The 20298-nt window shown below is 39.5% G+C and overlaps 17 non-coding genes across 17 annotated transcripts; 9 read left to right on the top strand and 8 right to left on the bottom strand.

Annotated features, from left to right (window-relative positions):
• The first annotated feature begins 774 nt into the window (after nucleotides 1-774).
• TRNAQ-CUG (transfer RNA glutamine (anticodon CUG)) lies at nucleotides 775-846 on the top strand. Its single transcript has one exon. It is a non-coding gene; the product is annotated as a tRNA-Gln (tRNA).
• Nucleotides 847-1759: 913 nt separating this feature from the next.
• On the bottom strand, nucleotides 1760-1831 carry TRNAQ-UUG (transfer RNA glutamine (anticodon UUG)). The gene has a single exon. It is a non-coding gene; the product is annotated as a tRNA-Gln (tRNA).
• Nucleotides 1832-2090: 259 nt separating this feature from the next.
• On the top strand, nucleotides 2091-2162 carry TRNAQ-CUG (transfer RNA glutamine (anticodon CUG)). Its single transcript has one exon. It is a non-coding gene; the product is annotated as a tRNA-Gln (tRNA).
• Nucleotides 2163-3043: 881 nt separating this feature from the next.
• On the bottom strand, nucleotides 3044-3115 carry TRNAQ-UUG (transfer RNA glutamine (anticodon UUG)). Its single transcript has one exon. It is a non-coding gene; the product is annotated as a tRNA-Gln (tRNA).
• Nucleotides 3116-5494: 2379 nt separating this feature from the next.
• TRNAQ-CUG (transfer RNA glutamine (anticodon CUG)) lies at nucleotides 5495-5566 on the top strand. The gene has a single exon. It is a non-coding gene; the product is annotated as a tRNA-Gln (tRNA).
• Nucleotides 5567-6479: 913 nt separating this feature from the next.
• Nucleotides 6480-6551, bottom strand: TRNAQ-UUG (transfer RNA glutamine (anticodon UUG)). Its single transcript has one exon. It is a non-coding gene; the product is annotated as a tRNA-Gln (tRNA).
• Nucleotides 6552-6810: 259 nt separating this feature from the next.
• Nucleotides 6811-6882, top strand: TRNAQ-CUG (transfer RNA glutamine (anticodon CUG)). The gene has a single exon. It is a non-coding gene; the product is annotated as a tRNA-Gln (tRNA).
• An 881-nt stretch (nucleotides 6883-7763) lies between these two features.
• TRNAQ-UUG (transfer RNA glutamine (anticodon UUG)) lies at nucleotides 7764-7835 on the bottom strand. Its single transcript has one exon. It is a non-coding gene; the product is annotated as a tRNA-Gln (tRNA).
• A 2379-nt stretch (nucleotides 7836-10214) lies between these two features.
• Nucleotides 10215-10286, top strand: TRNAQ-CUG (transfer RNA glutamine (anticodon CUG)). Its single transcript has one exon. It is a non-coding gene; the product is annotated as a tRNA-Gln (tRNA).
• Nucleotides 10287-11199: 913 nt separating this feature from the next.
• TRNAQ-UUG (transfer RNA glutamine (anticodon UUG)) lies at nucleotides 11200-11271 on the bottom strand. Its single transcript has one exon. It is a non-coding gene; the product is annotated as a tRNA-Gln (tRNA).
• Nucleotides 11272-11530: 259 nt separating this feature from the next.
• Nucleotides 11531-11602, top strand: TRNAQ-CUG (transfer RNA glutamine (anticodon CUG)). The gene has a single exon. It is a non-coding gene; the product is annotated as a tRNA-Gln (tRNA).
• An 881-nt stretch (nucleotides 11603-12483) lies between these two features.
• TRNAQ-UUG (transfer RNA glutamine (anticodon UUG)) lies at nucleotides 12484-12555 on the bottom strand. Its single transcript has one exon. It is a non-coding gene; the product is annotated as a tRNA-Gln (tRNA).
• A 2379-nt stretch (nucleotides 12556-14934) lies between these two features.
• On the top strand, nucleotides 14935-15006 carry TRNAQ-CUG (transfer RNA glutamine (anticodon CUG)). The gene has a single exon. It is a non-coding gene; the product is annotated as a tRNA-Gln (tRNA).
• Nucleotides 15007-15919: 913 nt separating this feature from the next.
• Nucleotides 15920-15991, bottom strand: TRNAQ-UUG (transfer RNA glutamine (anticodon UUG)). Its single transcript has one exon. It is a non-coding gene; the product is annotated as a tRNA-Gln (tRNA).
• A 259-nt stretch (nucleotides 15992-16250) lies between these two features.
• On the top strand, nucleotides 16251-16322 carry TRNAQ-CUG (transfer RNA glutamine (anticodon CUG)). Its single transcript has one exon. It is a non-coding gene; the product is annotated as a tRNA-Gln (tRNA).
• An 881-nt stretch (nucleotides 16323-17203) lies between these two features.
• On the bottom strand, nucleotides 17204-17275 carry TRNAQ-UUG (transfer RNA glutamine (anticodon UUG)). Its single transcript has one exon. It is a non-coding gene; the product is annotated as a tRNA-Gln (tRNA).
• A 2378-nt stretch (nucleotides 17276-19653) lies between these two features.
• Nucleotides 19654-19725, top strand: TRNAQ-CUG (transfer RNA glutamine (anticodon CUG)). The gene has a single exon. It is a non-coding gene; the product is annotated as a tRNA-Gln (tRNA).
• The last annotated feature ends 573 nt before the right edge of the window (nucleotides 19726-20298 follow it).

Genomic DNA, 20298 nt, shown 5'->3' with positions numbered 1-20298 from the left:
ACTGACACAGACCAGCTGCCGCTGTCCGGACATTTCGTCGAAAGACATTTCGTCGAAAGACATTTGGTCGACGTAATTTGGTCGAAAGCCAAATGGTCGTTTTTTTTATTTATTTATATATATTTTTTTTAGGTTGTAGTTTAGGGAAAAAAAGGGGTTTTTAGAAAAAAAGGGGGTTGGGGGGACCCCCCCAAACCCCCCCCCCAAAAAAAAATGTGAAAATAAAAAACAAAGCAATTCGACCATTTGGTTTTCGACCAAATGGTTTCGACCAATTGTCCTGTCGACAAATTTTTTTCGACGAAATGTCTGGCAACCCAGCTGCCGACTGTTGCTATTGACAGGAGTTCCAGGTGTATAAACTGAGGAGATCACCAGTTCAATTACCTGTGAACGCATTTTGAAGCTCATTCACAACCAGTTCATGCCCGTTCTCTCCATTTTGGCTTTCTGGCTGGCCGAGGGGCCCTTCAGTAATGTTCTTTGCTAACCATTACACCATGGGCCCCTTGCTGGTGCAACCTGACAGAGTTGTAACAGAAATGAGAATCGAGATCTCATGCATCATTTTAACAAACTCATATTCCTAGCCCACGGATATTATGCAAATGTGGAACTGTTTAGTTGGTTGTTGCGCAATAGCAAACTCTTTGCTTTACAGCTCATTTGGATAGGATTCTTCCTCTGGAGGCATAAGATAAAAGAATATTGCATACATTCTCTAAAAGGCTCTTTTTTTGCTGCAATGACGTTCATCATGTCACTCAGTATGTAGGTTCCATGGTGTAATGGTTAGCACTCTGGACTCTGAATCCAGCGATCCGAGTTCAAATCTCGGTGGGACCTTGGGAATTACTGTGTTTGTTTTCCTCTCAGTGTCTTGTTTTAATAGCAATGACGCTGCTGTGTCGCCCACTTTCATAGCATTATTCCCTGGGTGCATTTGAAAAAAGAAAGATTTTCCATGGATGACGCTCTTTAGCCACAATGAAACCCACCACTTTCTGTGGTGTGAAAGACCCATGGTGTAATGGTAGCACCCTGGAGGTTGAATCCAATAATTTGCATTCAAATCTCTGTAAGAGTTTACCATCAGTCGAACCTTTCCCTTATCGTTTATTGTGGATGTCTTCTTTGAAGAAAGGTATGATCCAACTAAAGTAAGTACATTCACGAATGGGCCCTTGGTCGGTACAAACAGTATTTATACACCTCAGGCCTTTTGTGAATTAAGAAAAGTGTGTTCTTCGTTCTATTTTTCATCTCAAACTGATACCTTCATTTTACAAACATGTAAAGGCTGTTAAGACGCTTGATTAATATCATTGATTCTGAATGTGGTCGCTTTTCATAGGATTAACCCTTTAACAATTTTGAAAGAGAATGGCGATACAATAGAGCTGCTTTTCCCAAAATGGTATTATTAATGTTGTTGCTGCATCTTCAAGTAAAAAGAGAATCCATTGGGTCACCGATTGAGCATGTTTCTTAACATTGAGTTAAGTTTGAAAATTTCAAATCTTTTATGTATGTTTCCGATGCAGATCTGCCCATCGACTCAGAATGACCTCACTGTTCATACATTTAAAAAAAATGCATAAAGGTTAAGGTGCTAGGCACAAAAGTGGATTTTTATGAAAAGTTATGCCAGAGAGTGAGAGCGAAAATGAATACCCTACACCACTAACCTTATGAATATTACTATCTTTGGCCTATAATTTAAGACAACAAGGAGACAAAGTGTGTTAGAGCAAGAGAGAGGTTCCACCGAGACTTGAACTCGGATCGCTGGATTCAAAGTCCAAAGTGCTAACCATTACACCATGGAACCCTTGTTGAGCAGAGCTTCATAAGGGCAATGAGAATATAGGGCACAGTCAAGATTTTTACTGACCTATAGTAACCGTTTACTGATATTATATCGAAGCAGCACTGTTGCTGTTGGATGCTGTGCAATCGCAAAGTATTGGCTTCATGTCTCATTTGGATCAAATTCTTCCTCTGGAGTCTAATGATATAGGAATATTACATATTTTCTCTGATGTGCTCTGTTTTTCCAGAATGAAGTGCATCATGCTACTGAATATGTGGGTTCCATGGTGTAATGGTTAGCACTCTGGACTCTGAATCCAGCGATCCGAGTTCAAGTCTCGGTGGGACCTTGGGGCTGCTTCTCTTTTAGAGTTGCCTTTCATTTGCAGATAGATATAACAGCAATAGCTTTGCTTTACAGCCCACTTTGATGGCAGTCTTCTTTGACCAAAGAATATTAATAGTTTCTGGGGATGACTCTCTTTTGCCACAAAGAAACTGCCCACTCTCATATCTCCAAAGCTCCAAGGTATAATGGCTATTAAACTGGCTTTTGATCTCAGCGATTTGCATTGAAAGCCCAGGAGGCCCCTAAAATCAGTTGAATTGTTTCCTGATAATTTAGAGTTTATTTCTTCTTTCGAGAAAGGTGTGATCCAAATAAAGTAAGTACATTTAAACAAGGGCACTTGATCAGTAAATGCACTACTTTCTAGAACTCATAACTCTTGTAAGTTATAAAAAGTTTGCTCTCCATACAGTTTGTCAACTCAAAGAATTACATTTTTTACACATTTAATAAGACCATCAAATTGCTTGAAACATAGGAATGATTGTGAAAGTGAATATGATTCACCAAAATAATTGTATAACATTTTTTAATGTTAATAAAATAGGGCTTTTTCCAATCTTTTCACATCAATGTTGTTTCTGCATGTTCCAGTGAGCAGAGAATCTACTGCACATAGTGTGTACATTTTTCTTTTCATAGAGTTAAGGTTGGACATTATTCATCTGTGGAAAATGTTTCTGAGAGATATCTGGGTGCCCACTCTGATTGACCTTAGGGATTGTACATTAACGATATGTAGTTGCATCACTGTATTGGCATCAGGCACCAAAGTGCATTTAAATGTAATGTCGTGCAGAGAGAGTCGACTGAACTTCTGAATATTAACTCTGTTGAATTGTAATTTGAGAAATTAGAAAATGGAGTGTAAGAGCAAGATAACGGTCCCACCGAGACTTGAACTCGGATCGTTGGATTCAAAGTCCAAAGTGCTAACCATTACACCATGGAACCCTTGCAAGATGCACCTGAGAGCGTTGAATCAGAAATGGCAATATAGAGCACATTTACAATTTTTACAGATTCATAGTCCCAATTGACTGATATCATACAAACACAGCGATGTTGTCGATTGACGTTGTGCTATAGCAATCTCTGTGCTTTATAGAGCATGTAGATCAAATTCTTCCTCTTGAGGCATATGATTAAGCAATATTAAATATTGTTTCTGACTGCCTCTGTTTTGGCATAATGAAGTTCAGCATTTGCGGAAGTATTTAGGTTCCATGGTCTAATGGTTAGTAGGCTGGACTCTGAATTTAGTAATCTGACATGTTATAGCTATATTTTGTTTTCCTTTGGGTGTATTGTCATTTTATGCACATAGATTTCCTAGCAGTGGCTGTGATGAATAGTTCAATTTGATAGCAGCTTCCTTTTGAGAATTTGAAAAAAAAAGAATTAAATAGTCTCTCTGGATGACTCTGCTTTGATTTCTATGTGCACATCCCTTTTGCGTTTCAGAGGGATTGACCAACATACACAACAGTGCTTGGAAGACCTCTTCCTCCCTCATGGCATGTAAAGCTAACCTCTCTCCTACCGTGTGTTTTTTTACTTTTTAACTTCCCCTTCCGAGTCATGATCATGTAACTGAATTTACATTTTTAGATTTTAACTGCAGTAGTTGCTTGTTTTTCATTTTTATTTTTTGTGTACGCATACATCCCTTTTTGTTGGGCGGGGGGAGTGATGTCTGTTTACTTATATTAGCTAATATAGGTCATTTTATGTCCGCTTACAATATGTGTCAGGATTTTTTATGTCGTTTCCAATCAATGTCTAATATCAAGTGGTTTGCAGCAGTCATACAAAGGCACGTAACACCCCCAAAACACCTACATAAGTTAGAAATACTCCGGAAGAGTACTCAGTTTATGAAAAGGCAGTGAATCCCAAATAGAACTGTAAATGTAAGCTAGCAAGCAGACTGTGCACCCCTGTTTGGAACTATGACCTGTGTGTTGCCCTCTATTAACAGAACAATGTAACTGCAGCCCATGTCACATAAAATAGAAAGTAGAGATTATGCAAATTAACTCCCAGAAGAGCCTGGTGTCACCCCAAAAGGTGTCATGCTTTTCACACCAAGAAACATCCACACATAGATCCCTGCGAACCTCAAAAACGTACAGGAAACCCTGTCCAGCGCTTTGCTCCCAGAGGAGATAAGGTTGAAAAACCACCCTATGTTAAAAGTGTCCATAATCCATGCCAGCTGCCCTGTCTATAGAACCTGGCCGTTCGTGGCCGATCGGGGCCTAGGGGCATGAGTGGAAGGGTTTAACCTGCCTGGGTTCTTGGGCATGGTTTCATCATGCCTCAGTTTACAATGGCACTCTGCCACTTTGTCAGGCTTTAAAGAAGCCTGACTCCTGCAGAGCAAAAGATCTGATTATTTCCTTACATGTTTTGTACGTAAGAATGCGGATGGTGCTCTGAGCCTCCTATGGTGGTTATTAAGCATGGTATACATACCATAGCATGTAACTGTGCCTACAAATGGAACATTTTGTTCATTTATTAGGGAGTTGTGAAAATGGCAAAATCAAATTGCCATTACTGACACAGACCAGCTGCCGCTGTCCGGACATTTCGTCGAAAGACATTTCGTCGAAAGACATTTGGTCGACGTAATTTGGTCGAAAGCCAAATGGTCGTTTTTTTTATTTATTTATATATATTTTTTTTAGGTTGTAGTTTAGGGAAAAAAAGGGGTTTTTAGAAAAAAAGGGGGTTGGGGGGACCCCCCCAAACCCCCCCCCCCAAAAAATGTGAAAATAAAAAACAAAGCAATTCGACCATTTGGTTTTCGACCAAATGGTTTCGACCAATTGTCCTGTCGACAAATTTTTTTCGACGAAATGTCTGGCAACCCAGCTGCCGACTGTTGCTATTGACAGGAGTTCCAGGTGTATAAACTGAGGAGATCACCAGTTCAATTACCTGTGAACGCATTTTGAAGCTCATTCACAACCAGTTCATGCCCGTTCTCTCCATTTTGGCTTTCTGGCTGGCCGAGGGGCCCTTCAGTAATGTTCTTTGCTAACCATTACACCATGGGCCCCTTGCTGGTGCAACCTGACAGAGTTGTAACAGAAATGAGAATCGAGATCTCATGCATCATTTTAACAAACTCATATTCCTAGCCCACGGATATTATGCAAATGTGGAACTGTTTAGTTGGTTGTTGCGCAATAGCAAACTCTTTGCTTTACAGCTCATTTGGATAGGATTCTTCCTCTGGAGGCATAAGATAAAAGAATATTGCATACATTCTCTAAAAGGCTCTTTTTTTGCTGCAATGACGTTCATCATGTCACTAAGTATGTAGGTTCCATGGTGTAATGGTTAGCACTCTGGACTCTGAATCCAGCGATCCGAGTTCAAATCTCGGTGGGACCTTGGGAATTACTGTGTTTGTTTTCCTCTCAGTGTCTTGTTTTAATAGCAATGACGCTGCTGTGTCGCCCACTTTCATAGCATTATTCCCTGGGTGCATTTGAAAAAAGAAAGATTTTCCATGGATGACGCTCTTTAGCCACAATGAAACCCACCACTTTCTGTGGTGTGAAAGACCCATGGTGTAATGGTAGCACCCTGGAGGTTGAATCCAATAATTTGCATTCAAATCTCTGTAAGAGTTTACCATCAGTCGAACCTTTCCCTTATCGTTTATTGTGGATGTCTTCTTTGAAGAAAGGTATGATCCAACTAAAGTAAGTACATTCACGAATGGGCCCTTGGTCGGTACAAACAGTATTTATACACCTCAGGCCTTTTGTGAATTAAGAAAAGTGTGTTCTTCGTTCTATTTTTCATCTCAAACTGATACCTTCATTTTACAAACATGTAAAGGCTGTTAAGACGCTTGATTAATATCATTGATTCTGAATGTGGTCGCTTTTCATAGGATTAACCCTTTAACAATTTTGAAAGAGAATGGCGATACAATAGAGCTGCTTTTCCCAAAATGGTATTATTAATGTTGTTGCTGCATCTTCAAGTAAAAAGAGAATCCATTGGGTCACCGATTGAGCATGTTTCTTAACATTGAGTTAAGTTTGAAAATTTCAAATCTTTTATGTATGTTTCCGATGCAGATCTGCCCATCGACTCAGAATGACCTCACTGTTCATACATTTAAAAAAAATGCATAAAGGTTAAGGTGCTAGGCACAAAAGTGGATTTTTATGAAAAGTTATGCCAGAGAGTGAGAGCGAAAATGAATACCCTACACCACTAACCTTATGAATATTACTATCTTTGGCCTATAATTTAAGACAACAAGGAGACAAAGTGTGTTAGAGCAAGAGAGAGGTTCCACCGAGACTTGAACTCGGATGGCTGGATTCAAAGTCCAAAGTGCTAACCATTACACCATGGAACCCTTGTTGAGCAGAGCTTCATAAGGGCAATGAGAATATAGGGCACAGTCAAGATTTTTACTGACCTATAGTAACCGTTTACTGATATTATATCGAAGCAGCACTGTTGCTGTTGGATGCTGTGCAATCGCAAAGTATTGGCTTCATGTCTCATTTGGATCAAATTCTTCCTCTGGAGTCTAATGATATAGGAATATTACATATTTTCTCTGATGTGCTCTGTTTTTCCAGAATGAAGTGCATCATGCTACTGAATATGTGGGTTCCAGGGTGTAATGGTTAGCACTCTGGACTCTGAATCCAGCGATCCGAGTTCAAGTCTCGGTGGGACCTTGGGGCTGCTTCTCTTTTAGAGTTGCCTTTCATTTGCAGATAGATATAACAGCAATAGCTTTGCTTTACAGCCCACTTTGATGGCAGTCTTCTTTGACCAAAGAATATTAATAGTTTCTGGGGATGACTCTCTTTTGCCACAAAGAAACTGCCCACTCTCATATCTCCAAAGCTCCAAGGTATAATGGCTATTAAACTGGCTTTTGATCTCAGCGATTTGCATTGAAAGCCCAGGAGGCCCCTAAAATCAGTTGAATTGTTTCCTGATAATTTAGAGTTTATTTCTTCTTTCGAGAAAGGTGTGATCCAAATAAAGTAAGTACATTTAAACAAGGGCACTTGATCAGTAAATGCACTACTTTCTAGAACTCATAACTCTTGTAAGTTATAAAAAGTTTGCTCTCCATACAGTTTGTCAACTCAAAGAATTACATTTTTTACACATTTAATAAGACCATCAAATTGCTTGAAACATAGGAATGATTGTGAAAGTGAATATGATTCACCAAAATAATTGTATAACATTTTTTAATGTTAATAAAATAGGGCTTTTTCCAATCTTTTCACATCAATGTTGTTTCTGCATGTTCCAGTGAGCAGAGAATCTACTGCACATAGTGTGTACATTTTTCTTTTCATAGAGTTAAGGTTGGACATTATTCATCTGTGGAAAATGTTTCTGAGAGATATCTGGGTGCCCACTCTGATTGACCTTAGGGATTGTACATTAACGATATGTAGTTGCATCACTGTATTGGCATCAGGCACCAAAGTGCATTTAAATGTAATGTCGTGCAGAGAGAGTCGACTGAACTTCTGAATATTAACTCTGTTGAATTGTAATTTGAGAAATTAGAAAATGGAGTGTAAGAGCAAGATAACGGTCCCACCGAGACTTGAACTCGGATCGTTGGATTCAAAGTCCAAAGTGCTAACCATTACACCATGGAACCCTTGCAAGATGCACCTGAGAGCGTTGAATCAGAAATGGCAATATAGAGCACATTTACAATTTTTACAGATTCATAGTCCCAATTGACTGATATCATACAAACACAGCGATGTTGTCGATTGACGTTGTGCTATAGCAATCTCTGTGCTTTATAGAGCATGTAGATCAAATTCTTCCTCTTGAGGCATATGATTAAGCAATATTAAATATTGTTTCTGACTGCCTCTGTTTTGGCATAATGAAGTTCAGCATTTGCGGAAGTATTTAGGTTCCATGGTCTAATGGTTAGTAGGCTGGACTCTGAATTTAGTAATCTGACATGTTATAGCTATATTTTGTTTTCCTTTGGGTGTATTGTCATTTTATGCACATAGATTTCCTAGCAGTGGCTGTGATGAATAGTTCAATTTGATAGCAGCTTCCTTTTGAGAATTTGAAAAAAAAAGAATTAAATAGTCTCTCTGGATGACTCTGCTTTGATTTCTATGTGCACATCCCTTTTGCGTTTCAGAGGGATTGACCAACATACACAACAGTGCTTGGAAGACCTCTTCCTCCCTCATGGCATGTAAAGCTAACCTCTCTCCTACCGTGTGTTTTTTTACTTTTTAACTTCCCCTTCCGAGTCATGATCATGTAACTGAATTTACATTTTTAGATTTTAACTGCAGTAGTTGCTTGTTTTTCATTTTTATTTTTTGTGTACGCATACATCCCTTTTTGTTGGGCGGGGGGAGTGATGTCTGTTTACTTATATTAGCTAATATAGGTCATTTTATGTCCGCTTACAATATGTGTCAGGATTTTTTATGTCGTTTCCAATCAATGTCTAATATCAAGTGGTTTGCAGCAGTCATACAAAGGCACGTAACACCCCCAAAACACCTACATAAGTTAGAAATACTCCGGAAGAGTACTCAGTTTATGAAAAGGCAGTGAATCCCAAATAGAACTGTAAATGTAAGCTAGCAAGCAGACTGTGCACCCCTGTTTGGAACTATGACCTGTGTGTTGCCCTCTATTAACAGAACAATGTAACTGCAGCCCATGTCACATAAAATAGAAAGTAGAGATTATGCAAATTAACTCCCAGAAGAGCCTGGTGTCACCCCAAAAGGTGTCATGCTTTTCACACCAAGAAACATCCACACATAGATCCCTGCGAACCTCAAAAACGTACAGGAAACCCTGTCCAGCGCTTTGCTCCCAGAGGAGATAAGGTTGAAAAACCACCCTATGTTAAAAGTGTCCATAATCCATGCCAGCTGCCCTGTCTATAGAACCTGGCCGTTCGTGGCCGATCGGGGCCTAGGGGCATGAGTGGAAGGGTTTAACCTGCCTGGGTTCTTGGGCATGGTTTCATCATGCCTCAGTTTACAATGGCACTCTGCCACTTTGTCAGGCTTTAAAGAAGCCTGACTCCTGCAGAGCAAAAGATCTGATTATTTCCTTACATGTTTTGTACGTAAGAATGCGGATGGTGCTCTGAGCCTCCTATGGTGGTTATTAAGCATGGTATACATACCATAGCATGTAACTGTGCCTACAAATGGAACATTTTGTTCATTTATTAGGGAGTTGTGAAAATGGCAAAATCAAATTGCCATTACTGACACAGACCAGCTGCCGCTGTCCGGACATTTCGTCGAAAGACATTTCGTCGAAAGACATTTGGTCGACGTAATTTGGTCGAAAGCCAAATGGTCGTTTTTTTATTTATTTATATATATATTTTTTAGGTTGTAGTTTAGGGAAAAAAAGGGGTTTTTAGAAAAAAAGGGGGTTGGGGGGACCCCCCCAAACCCCCCCCCCAAAAAAAATGTGAAAATAAAAAACAAAGCAATTCGACCATTTGGTTTTCGACCAAATGGTTTCGACCAATTGTCCTGTCGACAAATTTTTTTCGACAAAATGTCTGGCAACCCAGCTGCCGACTGTTGCTATTGACAGGAGTTCCAGGTGTATAAACTGAGGAGATCACCAGTTCAATTACCTGTGAACGCATTTTGAAGCTCATTCACAACCAGTTCATGCCCGTTCTCTCCATTTTGGCTTTCTGGCTGGCCGAGGGGCCCTTCAGTAATGTTCTTTGCTAACCATTACACCATGGGCCCCTTGCTGGTGCAACCTGACAGAGTTGTAACAGAAATGAGAATCGAGATCTCATGCATCATTTTAACAAACTCATATTCCTAGCCCACGGATATTATGCAAATGTGGAACTGTTTAGTTGGTTGTTGCGCAATAGCAAACTCTTTGCTTTACAGCTCATTTGGATAGGATTCTTCCTCTGGAGGCATAAGATAAAAGAATATTGCATACATTCTCTAAAAGGCTCTTTTTTTGCTGCAATGACGTTCATCATGTCACTAAGTATGTAGGTTCCATGGTGTAATGGTTAGCACTCTGGACTCTGAATCCAGCGATCCGAGTTCAAATCTCGGTGGGACCTTGGGAATTACTGTGTTTGTTTTCCTCTCAGTGTCTTGTTTTAATAGCAATGACGCTGCTGTGTCGCCCACTTTCATAGCATTATTCCCTGGGTGCATTTGAAAAAAGAAAGATTTTCCATGGATGACGCTCTTTAGCCACAATGAAACCCACCACTTTCTGTGGTGTGAAAGACCCATGGTGTAATGGTAGCACCCTGGAGGTTGAATCCAATAATTTGCATTCAAATCTCTGTAAGAGTTTACCATCAGTCGAACCTTTCCCTTATCGTTTATTGTGGATGTCTTCTTTGAAGAAAGGTATGATCCAACTAAAGTAAGTACATTCACGAATGGGCCCTTGGTCGGTACAAACAGTATTTATACACCTCAGGCCTTTTGTGAATTAAGAAAAGTGTGTTCTTCGTTCTATTTTTCATCTCAAACTGATACCTTCATTTTACAAACATGTAAAGGCTGTTAAGACGCTTGATTAATATCATTGATTCTGAATGTGGTCGCTTTTCATAGGATTAACCCTTTAACAATTTTGAAAGAGAATGGCGATACAATAGAGCTGCTTTTCCCAAAATGGTATTATTAATGTTGTTGCTGCATCTTCAAGTAAAAAGAGAATCCATTGGGTCACCGATTGAGCATGTTTCTTAACATTGAGTTAAGTTTGAAAATTTCAAATCTTTTATGTATGTTTCCGATGCAGATCTGCCCATCGACTCAGAATGACCTCACTGTTCATACATTTAAAAAAAATGCATAAAGGTTAAGGTGCTAGGCACAAAAGTGGATTTTTATGAAAAGTTATGCCAGAGAGTGAGAGCGAAAATGAATACCCTACACCACTAACCTTATGAATATTACTATCTTTGGCCTATAATTTAAGACAACAAGGAGACAAAGTGTGTTAGAGCAAGAGAGAGGTTCCACCGAGACTTGAACTCGGATGGCTGGATTCAAAGTCCAAAGTGCTAACCATTACACCATGGAACCCTTGTTGAGCAGAGCTTCATAAGGGCAATGAGAATATAGGGCACAGTCAAGATTTTTACTGACCTATAGTAACCGTTTACTGATATTATATCGAAGCAGCACTGTTGCTGTTGGATGCTGTGCAATCGCAAAGTATTGGCTTCATGTCTCATTTGGATCAAATTCTTCCTCTGGAGTCTAATGATATAGGAATATTACATATTTTCTCTGATGTGCTCTGTTTTTCCAGAATGAAGTGCATCATGCTACTGAATATGTGGGTTCCAGGGTGTAATGGTTAGCACTCTGGACTCTGAATCCAGCGATCCGAGTTCAAGTCTCGGTGGGACCTTGGGGCTGCTTCTCTTTTAGAGTTGCCTTTCATTTGCAGATAGATATAACAGCAATAGCTTTGCTTTACAGCCCACTTTGATGGCAGTCTTCTTTGACCAAAGAATATTAATAGTTTCTGGGGATGACTCTCTTTTGCCACAAAGAAACTGCCCACTCTCATATCTCCAAAGCTCCAAGGTATAATGGCTATTAAACTGGCTTTTGATCTCAGCGATTTGCATTGAAAGCCCAGGAGGCCCCTAAAATCAGTTGAATTGTTTCCTGATAATTTAGAGTTTATTTCTTCTTTCGAGAAAGGTGTGATCCAAATAAAGTAAGTACATTTAAACAAGGGCACTTGATCAGTAAATGCACTACTTTCTAGAACTCATAACTCTTGTAAGTTATAAAAAGTTTGCTCTCCATACAGTTTGTCAACTCAAAGAATTACATTTTTTACACATTTAATAAGACCATCAAATTGCTTGAAACATAGGAATGATTGTGAAAGTGAATATGATTCACCAAAATAATTGTATAACATTTTTTAATGTTAATAAAATAGGGCTTTTTCCAATCTTTTCACATCAATGTTGTTTCTGCATGTTCCAGTGAGCAGAGAATCTACTGCACATAGTGTGTACATTTTTCTTTTCATAGAGTTAAGGTTGGACATTATTCATCTGTGGAAAATGTTTCTGAGAGATATCTGGGTGCCCACTCTGATTGACCTTAGGGATTGTACATTAACGATATGTAGTTGCATCACTGTATTGGCATCAGGCACCAAAGTGCATTTAAATGTAATGTCGTGCAGAGAGAGTCGACTGAACTTCTGAATATTAACTCTGTTGAATTGTAATTTGAGAAATTAGAAAATGGAGTGTAAGAGCAAGATAACGGTCCCACCGAGACTTGAACTCGGATCGTTGGATTCAAAGTCCAAAGTGCTAACCATTACACCATGGAACCCTTGCAAGATGCACCTGAGAGCGTTGAATCAGAAATGGCAATATAGAGCACATTTACAATTTTTACAGATTCATAGTCCCAATTGACTGATATCATACAAACACAGCGATGTTGTCGATTGACGTTGTGCTATAGCAATCTCTGTGCTTTATAGAGCATGTAGATCAAATTCTTCCTCTTGAGGCATATGATTAAGCAATATTAAATATTGTTTCTGACTGCCTCTGTTTTGGCATAATGAAGTTCAGCATTTGCGGAAGTATTTAGGTTCCATGGTCTAATGGTTAGTAGGCTGGACTCTGAATTTAGTAATCTGACATGTTATAGCTATATTTTGTTTTCCTTTGGGTGTATTGTCATTTTATGCACATAGATTTCCTAGCAGTGGCTGTGATGAATAGTTCAATTTGATAGCAGCTTCCTTTTGAGAATTTGAAAAAAAAAGAATTAAATAGTCTCTCTGGATGACTCTGCTTTGATTTCTATGTGCACATCCCTTTTGCGTTTCAGAGGGATTGACCAACATACACAACAGTGCTTGGAAGACCTCTTCCTCCCTCATGGCATGTAAAGCTAACCTCTCTCCTACCGTGTGTTTTTTTACTTTTTAACTTCCCCTTCCGAGTCATGATCATGTAACTGAATTTACATTTTTAGATTTTAACTGCAGTAGTTGCTTGTTTTTCATTTTTATTTTTTGTGTACGCATACATCCCTTTTTGTTGGGCGGGGGGAGTGATGTCTGTTTACTTATATTAGCTAATATAGGTCATTTTATGTCCGCTTACAATATGTGTCAGGATTTTTTATGTCGTTTCCAATCAATGTCTAATATCAAGTGGTTTGCAGCAGTCATACAAAGGCACGTAACACCCCCAAAACACCTACATAAGTTAGAAATACTCCGGAAGAGTACTCAGTTTATGAAAAGGCAGTGAATCCCAAATAGAACTGTAAATGTAAGCTAGCAAGCAGACTGTGCACCCCTGTTTGGAACTATGACCTGTGTGTTGCCCTCTATTAACAGAACAATGTAACTGCAGCCCATGTCACATAAAATAGAAAGTAGAGATTATGCAAATTAACTCCCAGAAGAGCCTGGTGTCACCCCAAAAGGTGTCATGCTTTTCACACCAAGAAACATCCACACATAGATCCCTGCGAACCTCAAAAACGTACAGGAAACCCTGTCCAGCGCTTTGCTCCCAGAGGAGATAAGGTTGAAAAACCACCCTATGTTAAAAGTGTCCATAATCCATGCCAGCTGCCCTGTCTATAGAACCTGGCCGTTCGTGGCCGATCGGGGCCTAGGGGCATGAGTGGAAGGGTTTAACCTGCCTGGGTTCTTGGGCATGGTTTCATCATGCCTCAGTTTACAATGGCACTCTGCCACTTTGTCAGGCTTTAAAGAAGCCTGACTCCTGCAGAGCAAAAGATCTGATTATTTCCTTACATGTTTTGTACGTAAGAATGCGGATGGTGCTCTGAGCCTCCTATGGTGGTTATTAAGCATGGTATACATACCATAGCATGTAACTGTGCCTACAAATGGAACATTTTGTTCATTTATTAGGGAGTTGTGAAAATGGCAAAATCAAATTGCCATTACTGACACAGACCAGCTGCCGCTGTCCGGACATTTCGTCGAAAGACATTTCGTCGAAAGACATTTGGTCGACGTAATTTGGTCGAAAGCCAAATGGTCGTTTTTTTATTTATTTATATATATATTTTTTAGGTTGTAGTTTAGGGAAAAAAAGGGGTTTTTAGAAAAAAAGGGGGTTGGGGGGACCCCCCCAAACCCCCCCCCCAAAAAAAATGTGAAAATAAAAAACAAAGCAATTCGACCATTTGGTTTTCGACCAAATGGTTTCGACCAATTGTCCTGTCGACAAATTTTTTTCGACAAAATGTCTGGCAACCCAGCTGCCGACTGTTGCTATTGACAGGAGTTCCAGGTGTATAAACTGAGGAGATCACCAGTTCAATTACCTGTGAACGCATTTTGAAGCTCATTCACAACCAGTTCATGCCCGTTCTCTCCATTTTGGCTTTCTGGCTGGCCGAGGGGCCCTTCAGTAATGTTCTTTGCTAACCATTACACCATGGGCCCCTTGCTGGTGCAACCTGACAGAGTTGTAACAGAAATGAGAATCGAGATCTCATGCATCATTTTAACAAACTCATATTCCTAGCCCACGGATATTATGCAAATGTGGAACTGTTTAGTTGGTTGTTGCGCAATAGCAAACTCTTTGCTTTACAGCTCATTTGGATAGGATTCTTCCTCTGGAGGCATAAGATAAAAGAATATTGCATACATTCTCTAAAAGGCTCTTTTTTTGCTGCAATGACGTTCATCATGTCACTAAGTATGTAGGTTCCATGGTGTAATGGTTAGCACTCTGGACTCTGAATCCAGCGATCCGAGTTCAAATCTCGGTGGGACCTTGGGAATTACTGTGTTTGTTTTCCTCTCAGTGTCTTGTTTTAATAGCAATGACGCTGCTGTGTCGCCCACTTTCATAGCATTATTCCCTGGGTGCATTTGAAAAAAGAAAGATTTTCCATGGATGACGCTCTTTAGCCACAATGAAACCCACCACTTTCTGTGGTGTGAAAGACCCATGGTGTAATGGTAGCACCCTGGAGGTTGAATCCAATAATTTGCATTCAAATCTCTGTAAGAGTTTACCATCAGTCGAACCTTTCCCTTATCGTTTATTGTGGATGTCTTCTTTGAAGAAAGGTATGATCCAACTAAAGTAAGTACATTCACGAATGGGCCCTTGGTCGGTACAAACAGTATTTATACACCTCAGGCCTTTTGTGAATTAAGAAAAGTGTGTTCTTCGTTCTATTTTTCATCTCAAACTGATACCTTCATTTTACAAACATGTAAAGGCTGTTAAGACGCTTGATTAATATCATTGATTCTGAATGTGGTCGCTTTTCATAGGATTAACCCTTTAACAATTTTGAAAGAGAATGGCGATACAATAGAGCTGCTTTTCCCAAAATGGTATTATTAATGTTGTTGCTGCATCTTCAAGTAAAAAGAGAATCCATTGGGTCACCGATTGAGCATGTTTCTTAACATTGAGTTAAGTTTGAAAATTTCAAATCTTTTATGTATGTTTCCGATGCAGATCTGCCCATCGACTCAGAATGACCTCACTGTTCATACATTTAAAAAAAATGCATAAAGGTTAAGGTGCTAGGCACAAAAGTGGATTTTTATGAAAAGTTATGCCAGAGAGTGAGAGCGAAAATGAATACCCTACACCACTAACCTTATGAATATTACTATCTTTGGCCTATAATTTAAGACAACAAGGAGACAAAGTGTGTTAGAGCAAGAGAGAGGTTCCACCGAGACTTGAACTCGGATCGCTTGATTCAAAGTCCAAAGTGCTAACCATTACACCATGGAACCCTTGTTGAGCAGAGCTTCATAAGGGCAATGAGAATATAGGGCACAGTCAAGATTTTTACTGACCTATAGTAACCGTTTACTGATATTATATCGAAGCAGCACTGTTGCTGTTGGATGCTGTGCAATCGCAAAGTATTGGCTTCATGTCTCATTTGGATCAAATTCTTCCTCTGGAGTTTAATGATATAGGAATATTACATATTTTCTCTGATGTGCTCTGTTTTTCCAGAATGAAGTGCATCATGCTACTGAATATGTGGGTTCCATGGTGTAATGGTTAGCACTCTGGACTCTGAATCCAGCGATCCGAGTTCAAGTCTCGGTGGGACCTTGGGGCTGCTTCTCTTTTAGAGTTGCCTTTCATTTGCAGATAGATATAACAGCAATAGCTTTGCTTTACAGCCCACTTTGATGGCAGTCTTCTTTGACCAAAGAATATTAATAGTTTCTGGGGATGACTCTCTTTTGCCACAAAGAAACTGCCCACTCTCATATCTCCAAAGCTCCAAGGTATAATGGCTATTAAACTGGCTTTTGATCTCAGCGATTTGCATTGAAAGCCCAGGAGGCCCCTAAAATCAGTTGAATTGTTTCCTGATAATTTAGAGTTTATTTCTTCTTTCGAGAAAGGTGTGATCCAAATAAAGTAAGTACATTTAAACAAGGGCACTTGATCAGTAAATGCACTACTTTCTAGAACTCATAACTCTTGTAAGTTATAAAAAGTTTGCTCTCCATACAGTTTGTCAACTCAAAGAATTACATTTTTTACACATTTAATAAGACCATCAAATTGCTTGAAACATAGGAATGATTGTGAAAGTGAATATGATTCACCAAAATAATTGTATAACATTTTTTAATGTTAATAAAATAGGGCTTTTTCCAATCTTTTCACATCAATGTTGTTTCTGCATGTTCCAGTGAGCAGAGAATCTACTGCACATAGTGTGTACATTTTTCTTTTCATAGAGTTAAGGTTGGACATTATTCATCTGTGGAAAATGTTTCTGAGAGATATCTGGGTGCCCACTCTGATTGACCTTAGGGATTGTACATTAACGATATGTAGTTGCATCACTGTATTGGCATCAGGCACCAAAGTGCATTTAAATGTAATGTCGTGCAGAGAGAGTCGACTGAACTTCTGAATATTAACTCTGTTGAATTGTAATTTGAGAAATTAGAAAATGGAGTGTAAGAGCAAGATAACGGTCCCACCGAGACTTGAACTCGGATCGTTGGATTCAAAGTCCAAAGTGCTAACCATTACACCATGGAACCCTTGCAAGATGCACCTGAGAGCGTTGAATCAGAAATGGCAATATAGAGCACATTTACAATTTTTACAGATTCATAGTCCCAATTGACTGATATCATACAAACACAGCGATGTTGTCGATTGACGTTGTGCTATAGCAATCTCTGTGCTTTATAGAGCATGTAGATCAAATTCTTCCTCTTGAGGCATATGATTAAGCAATATTAAATATTGTTTCTGACTGCCTCTGTTTTGGCATAATGAAGTTCAGCATTTGCGGAAGTATTTAGGTTCCATGGTCTAATGGTTAGTAGGCTGGACTCTGAATTTAGTAATCTGACATGTTATAGCTATATTTTGTTTTCCTTTGGGTGTATTGTCATTTTATGCACATAGATTTCCTAGCAGTGGCTGTGATGAATAGTTCAATTTGATAGCAGCTTCCTTTTGAGAATTTGAAAAAAAAAGAATTAAATAGTCTCTCTGGATGACTCTGCTTTGATTTCTATGTGCACATCCCTTTTGCGTTTCAGAGGGATTGACCAACATACACAACAGTGCTTGGAAGACCTCTTCCTCCCTCATGGCATGTAAAGCTAACCTCTCTCCTACCGTGTGTTTTTTTACTTTTTAACTTCCCCTTCCGAGTCATGATCATGTAACTGAATTTACATTTTTAGATTTTAACTGCAGTAGTTGCTTGTTTTTCATTTTTATTTTTTGTGTACGCATACATCCCTTTTTGTTGGGCGGGGGGAGTGATGTCTGTTTACTTATATTAGCTAATATAGGTCATTTTATGTCCGCTTACAATATGTGTCAGGATTTTTTATGTCGTTTCCAATCAATGTCTAATATCAAGTGGTTTGCAGCAGTCATACAAAGGCACGTAACACCCCCAAAACACCTACATAAGTTAGAAATACTCCGGAAGAGTACTCAGTTTATGAAAAGGCAGTGAATCCCAAATAGAACTGTAAATGTAAGCTAGCAAGCAGACTGTGCACCCCTGTTTGGAACTATGACCTGTGTGTTGCCCTCTATTAACAGAACAATGTAACTGCAGCCCATGTCACATAAAATAGAAAGTAGAGATTATGCAAATTAACTCCCAGAAGAGCCTGGTGTCACCCCAAAAGGTGTCATGCTTTTCACACCAAGAAACATCCACACATAGATCCCTGCGAACCTCAAAAACGTACAGGAAACCCTGTCCAGCGCTTTGCTCCCAGAGGAGATAAGGTTGAAAAACCACCCTATGTTAAAAGTGTCCATAATCCATGCCAGCTGCCCTGTCTATAGAACCTGGCCGTTCGTGGCCGATCGGGGCCTAGGGGCATGAGTGGAAGGGTTTAACCTGCCTGGGTTCTTGGGCATGGTTTCATCATGCCTCAGTTTACAATGGCACTCTGCCACTTTGTCAGGCTTTAAAGAAGCCTGACTCCTGCAGAGCAAAAGATCTGATTATTTCCTTACATGTTTTGTACGTAAGAATGCGGATGGTGCTCTGAGCCTCCTATGGTGGTTATTAAGCATGGTATACATACCATAGCATGTAACTGTGCCTACAAATGGAACATTTTGTTCATTTATTAGGGAGTTGTGAAAATGGCAAAATCAAATTGCCATTACTGACACAGACCAGCTGCCGCTGTCCGGACATTTCGTCGAAAGACATTTCGTCGAAAGACATTTGGTCGACGTAATTTGGTCGAAAGCCAAATGGTCGTTTTTTTTATTTATTTATATATATTTTTTTTAGGTTGTAGTTTAGGGAAAAAAAGGGGTTTTTAGAAAAAAAGGGGGTTGGGGGGACCCCCCCAAACCCCCCCCCAAAAAAATGTGAAAATAAAAAACAAAGCAATTCGACCATTTGGTTTTCGACCAAATGGTTTCGACCAATTGTCCTGTCGACAAATTTTTTTCGACGAAATGTCTGGCAACCCAGCTGCCGACTGTTGCTATTGACAGGAGTTCCAGGTGTATAAACTGAGGAGATCACCAGTTCAATTACCTGTGAACGCATTTTGAAGCTCATTCACAACCAGTTCATGCCCGTTCTCTCCATTTTGGCTTTCTGGCTGGCCGAGGGGCCCTTCAGTAATGTTCTTTGCTAACCATTACACCATGGGCCCCTTGCTGGTGCAACCTGACAGAGTTGTAACAGAAATGAGAATCGAGATCTCATGCATCATTTTAACAAACTCATATTCCTAGCCCACGGATATTATGCAAATGTGGAACTGTTTAGTTGGTTGTTGCGCAATAGCAAACTCTTTGCTTTACAGCTCATTTGGATAGGATTCTTCCTCTGGAGGCATAAGATAAAAGAATATTGCATACATTCTCTAAAAGGCTCTTTTTTTGCTGCAATGACGTTCATCATGTCACTAAGTATGTAGGTTCCATGGTGTAATGGTTAGCACTCTGGACTCTGAATCCAGCGATCCGAGTTCAAATCTCGGTGGGACCTTGGGAATTACTGTGTTTGTTTTCCTCTCAGTGTCTTGTTTTAATAGCAATGACGCTGCTGTGTCGCCCACTTTCATAGCATTATTCCCTGGGTGCATTTGAAAAAAGAAAGATTTTCCATGGATGACGCTCTTTAGCCACAATGAAACCCACCACTTTCTGTGGTGTGAAAGACCCATGGTGTAATGGTAGCACCCTGGAGGTTGAATCCAATAATTTGCATTCAAATCTCTGTAAGAGTTTACCATCAGTCGAACCTTTCCCTTATCGTTTATTGTGGATGTCTTCTTTGAAGAAAGGTATGATCCAACTAAAGTAAGTACATTCACGAATGGGCCCTTGGTCGGTACAAACAGTATTTATACACCTCAGGCCTTTTGTGAATTAAGAAAAGTGTGTTCTTCGTTCTATTTTTCATCTCAAACTGATACCTTCATTTTACAAACATGTAAAGGCTGTTAAGACGCTTGATTAATATCATTGATTCTGAATGTGGTCGCTTTTCATAGGATTAACCCTTTAACAATTTTGAAAGAGAATGGCGATACAATAGAGCTGCTTTTCCCAAAATGGT

Source organism: Ambystoma mexicanum, chromosome 5p (genome assembly GCF_040938575.1).
Source record: "Ambystoma mexicanum isolate Mex_15411 chromosome 5p, UKY_AmexF1_1, whole genome shotgun sequence".
Lineage (NCBI taxonomy): Eukaryota > Metazoa > Chordata > Amphibia > Caudata > Ambystomatidae > Ambystoma > Ambystoma mexicanum.
The sequence above is the reverse complement of the archived record's forward strand: the minus strand, read 5'-3'. Positions and strand labels throughout refer to the sequence as shown.